The sequence below is a fragment of the Cydia splendana genome, chromosome 1 (assembly GCF_910591565.1).
Source record: "Cydia splendana chromosome 1, ilCydSple1.2, whole genome shotgun sequence".
NCBI lineage: Eukaryota > Metazoa > Arthropoda > Insecta > Lepidoptera > Tortricidae > Cydia > Cydia splendana.
In genome coordinates this window covers 21,201,419-21,209,666 of record NC_085960.1, presented here as the reverse complement: position 1 = coordinate 21,209,666, position 8,248 = coordinate 21,201,419, and the positions used below count along the sequence as shown (strand labels likewise).

The 8,248-nt window shown below is 38.3% G+C and overlaps 1 protein-coding gene across 1 annotated transcript in view; it reads left to right on the top strand.

The window, feature by feature from the left end:
* Positions 1-3,482: 3,482 nt before the first annotated feature.
* The window catches only part of LOC134791613 (cadherin-23), a 44,874-nt gene continuing 40,108 nt past the window's right edge, over positions 3,483-8,248 (top strand). The window contains exon 1 of the mRNA XM_063762663.1: positions 3,483-3,626. The gene's annotated coding sequence lies outside the window, so the exon portion shown is untranslated. The remainder of the gene's footprint in view (positions 3,627-8,248) is intronic.

Here is an 8,248-nt window from a genome sequence, read left to right as displayed (position 1 = left end):
TTTTGTCTTTTATTTCATTTCATTTCATTTCATTTATTTCATGCGAAAAACCATGGATATAAAGGTGTTACATATAGGTTTGGTACATGGTCACCCTGCAAGGGCGTAGCACTGTCTTAAAAACTAGTTAAAAACTAAACAGTTTATTTATACAAAACAAGATATGTTTAAATTGGTAGTTGCAGTGGAAATATTATAATAATCAATTGGTAATAAATATTTAACATTAGTGATTTATCATAATTATCGTCAAACATTATTTCGTAAGTTACTGTGCCATTTATACCGTCACTTGGAAAATCTATCGGCGCGTCTATCAAAAACGGTCGCAAATGTTGTGTTTGTGTTTGCGATTTCTCTATTAACACACTACATAACAACTTAACAAGGGTTCCTTTTTTAAAGCTACCTAGCTTTTAAGGTACCTATCTACAATCAGAATAAGCAATCTTTTAACATACACAACAATCGTTTAACCGAGTCGTACTTAAAGTGCATTAGTGCAGCAATACTAATTACATAGGAGAAGATCATAGAGCGTAGCGACCAAACGGTCTTTGTGGACAGTTTTAGCTGGTTGTGACCAACGCTCCGTTATCATTGGTTAATAATTGCCAGGTTGTCTGGAACTATAAGTAAGTACAATCCAGTTTCACAAAACGGTCTTAGAGGAAAATTTACTTGCTATAACTTCTTAGTAGGTTTGATTTAGGTATACCACCACAATAAACAATCATTCATCATTTTGCGCATATTATTTACCTATACTATGACTCTGACTAAAAACCGGACAAGTGCGATCGGACTCGTCCACCGAGGGTTTCGTATTTTTTAGTATTTGTTGTTATAGCGGCAACAGAAACACATCATCTGTGAAAATTTCAACCGTCTAGCTATCACGGTTCCTGAGATACAGCCTCGTGACAGACAGACGGACAGTGGAGTCTTAGTAATAGGCTCCCGTTTTTACCCTTTGGGTACGGAACCCTAATTAAAAATTCGCATGTACTTTATACGTTACGTTACGTGGCAGACCCGCCTTGCCACCAGTCCAACGTGACGTAGCATATGGTACGTTACGGTCACCACCCTCGACCGTCCGTTGCGTCCGAGGGATCTTCGAAACGCCTGGCTGCACGTGCTATGACTTTACTGTTGACGTTACTTTCCGAAGCGGGTAACAGACGTATAAATTATCGTAGAACTTTTAACTTTATCCATGATACAATAAAGACTAGCATTGTATATATACAGTAGTTGGTATAAAAGAGGTACTTAAACAAAGTAATTGAAATTTAAATCTTAACAGAGAATAATTTAATTGAACACCGCGGACCTTTCACGCGCGTTCGCGGACTTGAGTTTCTATGCGATTTTCATTTGTTTCGTTTACTTGTTAAGTTTAGAAAAACACTGTGAGTTTTTTAATGTCTTTGTTAAGTTGGTCACTCGTCTTTGCCCGTGAGAAGCGAGAGTGGTCTCACTCAACAATATTTAATATTGGTTTTATATAGTTTTTCGGTTTCACACACTATGAGATCGGGTGGTTTCCTAATTCCCTGTGGCCATAAAATTAGCTGAGGTAAATGAAGATTTAAATTCACCCCTTAGTTAGTTTTATGTAGGTATATAACTATACTTGTAGTGGTTATAGGTAAAATGTAAACACTACGATGAAGACTAGGTATTCTTAAAGGTCCTTTTTTCCACAAAACACTTATGCCTAATGGACCTAATATCACTTTAATGCGGATCCATGAAAGAGAGGCTACTGAACTTACATAATTGTTGCGCGCTTTTGTCATGTTTATGGTAATATTGTTATGGTTATAGTCGGCAAAAACAAATATGACTAACCGGTAAAAGTTAGGTTTACGGTTGATGTCGTTGACAGTCGTCACGCCGGACAACAGTGTCAAAATAATTTTTTTTTATTATATAAGTAACTGAACTCAAATTATTCAAGATCGAGTACATTCGTTCGACGACATATTGTATTTGTTACCTACCCTAATCATTTGAAAAGAGTAGGGATAGGGTCCCACACACCCACGGACTGGGTCCCACAGGATGGATCTCGGGGCAGAGGAAAACCCAAACGGAGATGGCGGGACACCATCGATACATTCTCTGTGGAGTGGTGGTGGTGGGGGGGAGGGGGGAAGGCGTAGAGTATCAATGACCACATCTGAATGAGTTGTTTTAATGAATCCCCTTGTCGGTCAATCACGTCCTGTCATCAATCTGGGGGCAGACAACTGACAATCGTTGATAGAAAACGCCATGCAATCGAAACTCAAATAATTTATGGAAATACATAGTCGCGTTATTTTTCGTGGCATCTGCATGAAGGCCGCAAAAAACAAAAATCGAAATTTCGGTACCTGATATGAGCAATAGAGTAGCAGATTGAGTTAGACCAAGAAAAGTCTGCAGCGATTTTAATAGCCCACGCAGTGCAAGTGTTATTTATACGTCATAATTTCATAGACGTTTAAAATAACACTTGCACTGCGTGGGCTATCAAAATCGCTGCAGACTTTTCTTGGTCTAACTTTAAAAGAATTTCGATTTTCCCGATATCTCCTTTTTCGTTTGGCGTTTGCCCATGGTATAATAATATACTCCGCCTGGTACCTACTCTCTTCCCGTCTTTTCGTGGTCACGTGACTGACACAAGCCTACGTCATCATGCGACAGCGCTATATGATAATATGCGATAGCGCTATATAAAGTGGCAATGTTATTGTGACGTAGCTTGTGTCACTCTGGAAAGAGAAGACCATGTTTTATTAGACTATGCATTTGCCGAAGTACGATTGTCATCTTGGCTAGGCTAGTATTGTGACTTCTCGAACACATAATAGGTATTGGCCGCTGAAGTATTTTACCTGTCATCCATGCTTTACACTGAATTCCTAAGTACCTATTAGGTATATGTTATTCACAAAATATTACAGAAATAACAGCTTCGTAAACAGAGGCACTATCGAGCATAGAAGGTGACATACGTTCATATTAAATTAAACGTGAATCTAAAAGTAGTATGGAAATGATCAGCTGACTTTTCCAATGTTCTTTCGACACTTTTAACTTTTCGAGTTTTTCGACTGTCACCTACACACTTGTCGCGCATCAGACTGTTAATTTTTAGGGTTCCGTACCCAAAGGGTAAAACGGGACCCTATTACTAAGACTCCGCTGTCCGTCCGTCCGTCTGTCACCAGTCTGTATCTCACGAACCGTGATAGCTAGACAGTTGAAATTTTCACAGATGATGTATTTCTGTTGCCGCTATAACAACAAATACTAAAAAGTGCGGAACCCTCGGTGGGCGAGTCCGACTCGCACTTGTCCGGTTTTTTGTCACCGCTACCAAATTATCAATCTCATAAATAATTATTACTTCATGTTCATGTATCACAAATTTGACTGTCTACGGGAATCACCGGCCCGCGTCCATCCAACCAGCACGCCTGCACCGGCAGTCGACACCGACCTCCGCTCTGTTCGCACCTGTCGGGCGAAAGCGACCCGCGAGCGGCCCGGAAAGGAAGTGCAGTGACTGAATCGTTGTTCGGCGAATTGAAAAATTGTATTTCGAACGCGATCAAGGACGAACTGGAGTAAGTGAATTAATTTTATTTTAACTTTTTAATATGTCTTCGGTGTGTGTCGCAATGGGAGAGATTTTAACATATCAGCATTAATTAGGTAATAAAGGTTTTTTTAACACAAAACTTTTATGTGCTTATCAAATTAGCCAAAATCAGTAGAATTCAGAAGTCATGAATGTTTACTCTGTAGTTGTTAACTTTGAATATTTAACTTATTAGGTACTACTTATAGGTAGTTATATGAATGTTTCAGTCGGCATAACTAAATAAATGTAGTGTAAGTATTAATTATTATGTAGTGTAGAGGTAATAGTTATTTGTTTTACAAGGGGGCGAAGTTGTTGTTTAACCGCTCGTGCTAATATTGATACCCGAGCAAGCGAAAGATTTCAAAATTGAACCACGAGCGTAGCGAGTGGTTCGAAAATTTTAATCTTGAACCTTGCGAGGGTTTCAAAGCCAGAGGGTTAAACAAAATTTGCCCCCGAGTGAAACACAATATTTTTCACCTTTCACCCGAAGAAAATACCTATTAACTGTAAATACTTATCAAACAAAAACAAACCAAATCAAATTCAAATGAATGTTGTTAAATATTTATCATTCAAAACCATCATTTAAAAGTCAATTCAACCAGCAAACATAAGAAAACAACTCAAATATTACATTTGATTACTTTGCTTTGCCTCACATCACATGTGAATAAAATGCAACTTTGCTATCGGTTTTTGAACAATGAAGAGAGCCCTTACCAGTTGTGTGGTGAAAAATAATTTAAAAGAGAGCGCAATCTAGTGTCTATAACAGCAGGTATAGATTACAAAAATGTACAATAGCTGTCCAACCGCGATATACAAACAAATTATAGCGCTAACTAGACTGTAACAGATCGAATTATTAGGTCAATTTTACGACTAAAATCGTCATCAGAAAGTGTCTTAATAGGTTTGCTCTCAACTAGGCACCTACTTATTATGACCTTACATCATTAACCCCATGAGAAACCATTTCAAGTAGCAATAACACTTTCATTTTTACGAAATTAATTTGACGCAAACTATTGCATTATTATATTAATTTCAACAATGGCTTAACCTGAAATTTTCTCATAATTTTATTGTTAATGTTAAACCTTACGGAGTCATAACTATACATATCTGTCAATCTCAAGTTAATTGCGGTTAAGTAAAATGAAGATTTCTCTTGTACGAAAGCCGATAGAGCTCGGAATCGGTTCCTGTGATTGTTGCTATCGATTGTATTGTCAGTGGAAATCGTGGGAAATCCCAACACGTGGAGACAATACCTTCCGAGATATCATCTTATGATAATCGGTATCGCACGGGACACATACCGACGTGTGATATACCCACGCCTGTCGTTTAAGTGGGTATGTTGTTGCTTCACCAACTCTTATTAAAACTTTTTAACTCTCTCTATCTCTAATATTTCTGTTTTGTAAATCTTACCGTATAGATGTCGCAGTCGGATCGTATAATCCGCCGTATTACATTACGGCTAGCCGTTTTCAAAAAGAGGGGCGTTTTGAAATGCGGCGGTTCAACGATTAGCCGGATTGAATGCGGCTGAATGAGAATCCGCCGGAATGTATTCGGCGCCATACGTTTTTCAACACGGCTAGCCGTAATGTAATACAGCGAGTCATTAGCCGCCGCTTTGACAGTTTTTAGTTCCCATTTTTAACACTCGTGGCGTTGCCTGACATAACAACAAACTATGAAAATACGCTAGGGTGTCCATCAAATCTGGAGTTCGTCGGACTGTTTCTTATCAAAAAACATTTCCATCGCAATTTAACTAGACGGAGCCCCGCTTCTCGGGGCTCCTATTTCTGAGCGGTTTGCCCTTCGGGCATCTGAAGCTACCTAACGAACCTAACCTACCTACCTATTGATTTAGTGAGACGTCCGTGAAAACATTACACTTTGGGGGAAAAGCGTAGGTAGGTAAGTACATTAGGTTCGTTAGGTAGCTTCAGATGCCCGAAATAGGCCGCCGCATTATTATGGGACCGCCCAGAAATAGGAGCCCCGCAAAGCGGGGCTCCGTCTATTTAAGTTATGAAGGAAATGTTTTGGAAAAGAAACACATGTAGTGCGGTGGGACCATGGTAAAAATAAATTAAATTGCAAACATTGTCAAACTCCGGTTACGTAGGCGACCGAAAGACTGGTCACTCTACAATCTAAAATTTAGATTCTAAATAGTAGTACGATGCGGCTAAACGTAGGCCGCCTTATTGAAGAACGTATCGCAATGACAATCCGGCTAATCGTCGAACCGCCGCATTTCAAAATGCCCCTGCTCTTGAAAACGGCTAGCCGTAATGTAATACGGCGGATTATACGATCTGACTACGACATAGATACAAGATCCCAGTAGGTATTTAATGTTCCGTTGCAACCAAGCAACCCTATAAGGGTCGCCATGCTCTTCGTTCTGTCGTTCTAAAGCTAGCTAGTCAGCTAAATGGCTCTACATTTACTAGATGTGTATATGTGTACAAGTGTACTAATTTTATGATACTGACAACATATGTACCTATTAACAGTATAAGTGTCTTGGCTGGAGCTGTAAACTTATACTTAGTGTTTGCCTGAATAAAGAATAAGTATGGGTAATTGAAATATTGAATAAAAACAGCAGTAGTACCTACTTATTAATTAATAAACCTACAAATAATAGCGCTTGCTGCTGTGGTCAAGTTTCGGAGTTTAGTTTGCATAGCATATCTCATTGAAATTAGAGTCTGTGCGGAAAGAAGTCCCGAAATATATGGGATCCCATACATTCTACGATTCCTCTCTTTCCGCTCAGACTCTACAGCCATAGCTGTATAGCTCTATAGTTCCATAGAACGCTACGCTAAGCCTGGCCCAACAGGCTGCTTGCAGGGTTTTTTGCAGCCCTGTATCGTGTACCTGTATTTTTCAGTTTTTAGTACCAATATCTAGAACTCTGGACTTTACTCGGAATGAATCACGAAATGATGAAATTCGTTTCCAGACCATTGTCTTTGTAGGATGCTTTTTCTTGCAAATGCTCAGCAAAAGATGGCAAAAGGTGATGTCTACATACTTAACTGGCTCTGTAAGTATTGTTACAAGTACGTATGAGCTATTCACTAGCTGATAGCATTGATATTAAGTACATCTTTCTCTTTGGTGATGCAACTGGCAAATGAGGAAAGACGTTCTTCCTGAATGTCATAAAGGAAGAAGGAAGCTAGAAGAGGTAGTTGAAAGGAGCTAAATACCTACTCTGCTCTGTATGCAACCCTCTACCATACAAACTGAGTTAACACTGGTGGGGAGAAGCAGTGTTTCACATATACCTATGCTATTTAAGTACCTTCTTTTTTAAGGTAAGTAGGTACAAAAGCTTTAATAATTAATATCTTTACATCGGTACCTATTGGTCTTTATCTTTAGGTATATGAGTAAGAATTTACCATTTCATACCTTGACACAGTGATAATTGTATGAACTCCCTAATAGAGACTTTCATATTGATTATCACTGTGATAAGGTACAAATGGTACTGAAATTAAATTCTTTGACTATACCAGGTTCCCTTTCTTACTTCTCTATCTAAAAACTACTGATCATTCACGGTAATCACGGTTTCTAGGTAGGTACATACAGTCGACGTCAAAAATATGTTTACACTTTTGTACCTTATTGCTTTGTAATAAGGCGAAAAATGTAAGCATATTTTTGACGTCGACACAAATTAGTGCAACTTATTAGTGATAATGCCAAAACAAATAATAATTTAAACTATTTTTTAATCTTCGATACAAGTGAATGGACGATCATATAAATGACTCATGACGGGTGCCATCAGCCATCCACGTGCGTAATAATTGCACGTACAAATTGTACGGACGGAAAATTACGGCGTCTAAATTGGTCTCTTTTATTTTGTTAAGTAGGTGAAAGTTTTATGCGTAATTCTAAAGTAAAAATACCGTATTAAGTATATAATATTCAGCGATATATTATTATTCATGTCCAATGGAAAATGTGATCCACTTAATTGGATATAAACACAATAAATCCAAAATGTGGCGGAAATGCGACCACATGTGGTATGATTGCTCGAGTAAAGTGATAATTGTGGAAACCAGGTTACTGCAGTGCTGACATTCTGTGGGGCTGCAGGAAGGTACAAATAAGGCTGCATTCCTTATATAGTTTGCAGCTAGTATACAGCACCCTAGCTTCAATGTGTGAAAACAGTTCAACAGCGGACAGTCTGGCCAACAGATGGAAACTATTAAGTGTTCTTTCTTTTTAGCATACGGAACCCTACAATTATTATCAAGGTGTACGTTGAATTTCATAACAGGGAGTCATTTTCTGATACGGCCATTGATTGGTTTCCTTATAGATTATAGATAATATATCAGTCTACATCTTTTAACTAGATACTTAAAAGTTCGTATAAGTTGCAAAATTCTGGTACTTCTTCATTATTCACACAGTATTTGCGCGAATTCTGCGACACTTTTTATTTTCTATACCTACAAGGGAAAGCGATACAGAGAAGCGATCCAAGACACATTGGAAAATACTACTTTAAATAAATAACAGTAAATAATAAAAATG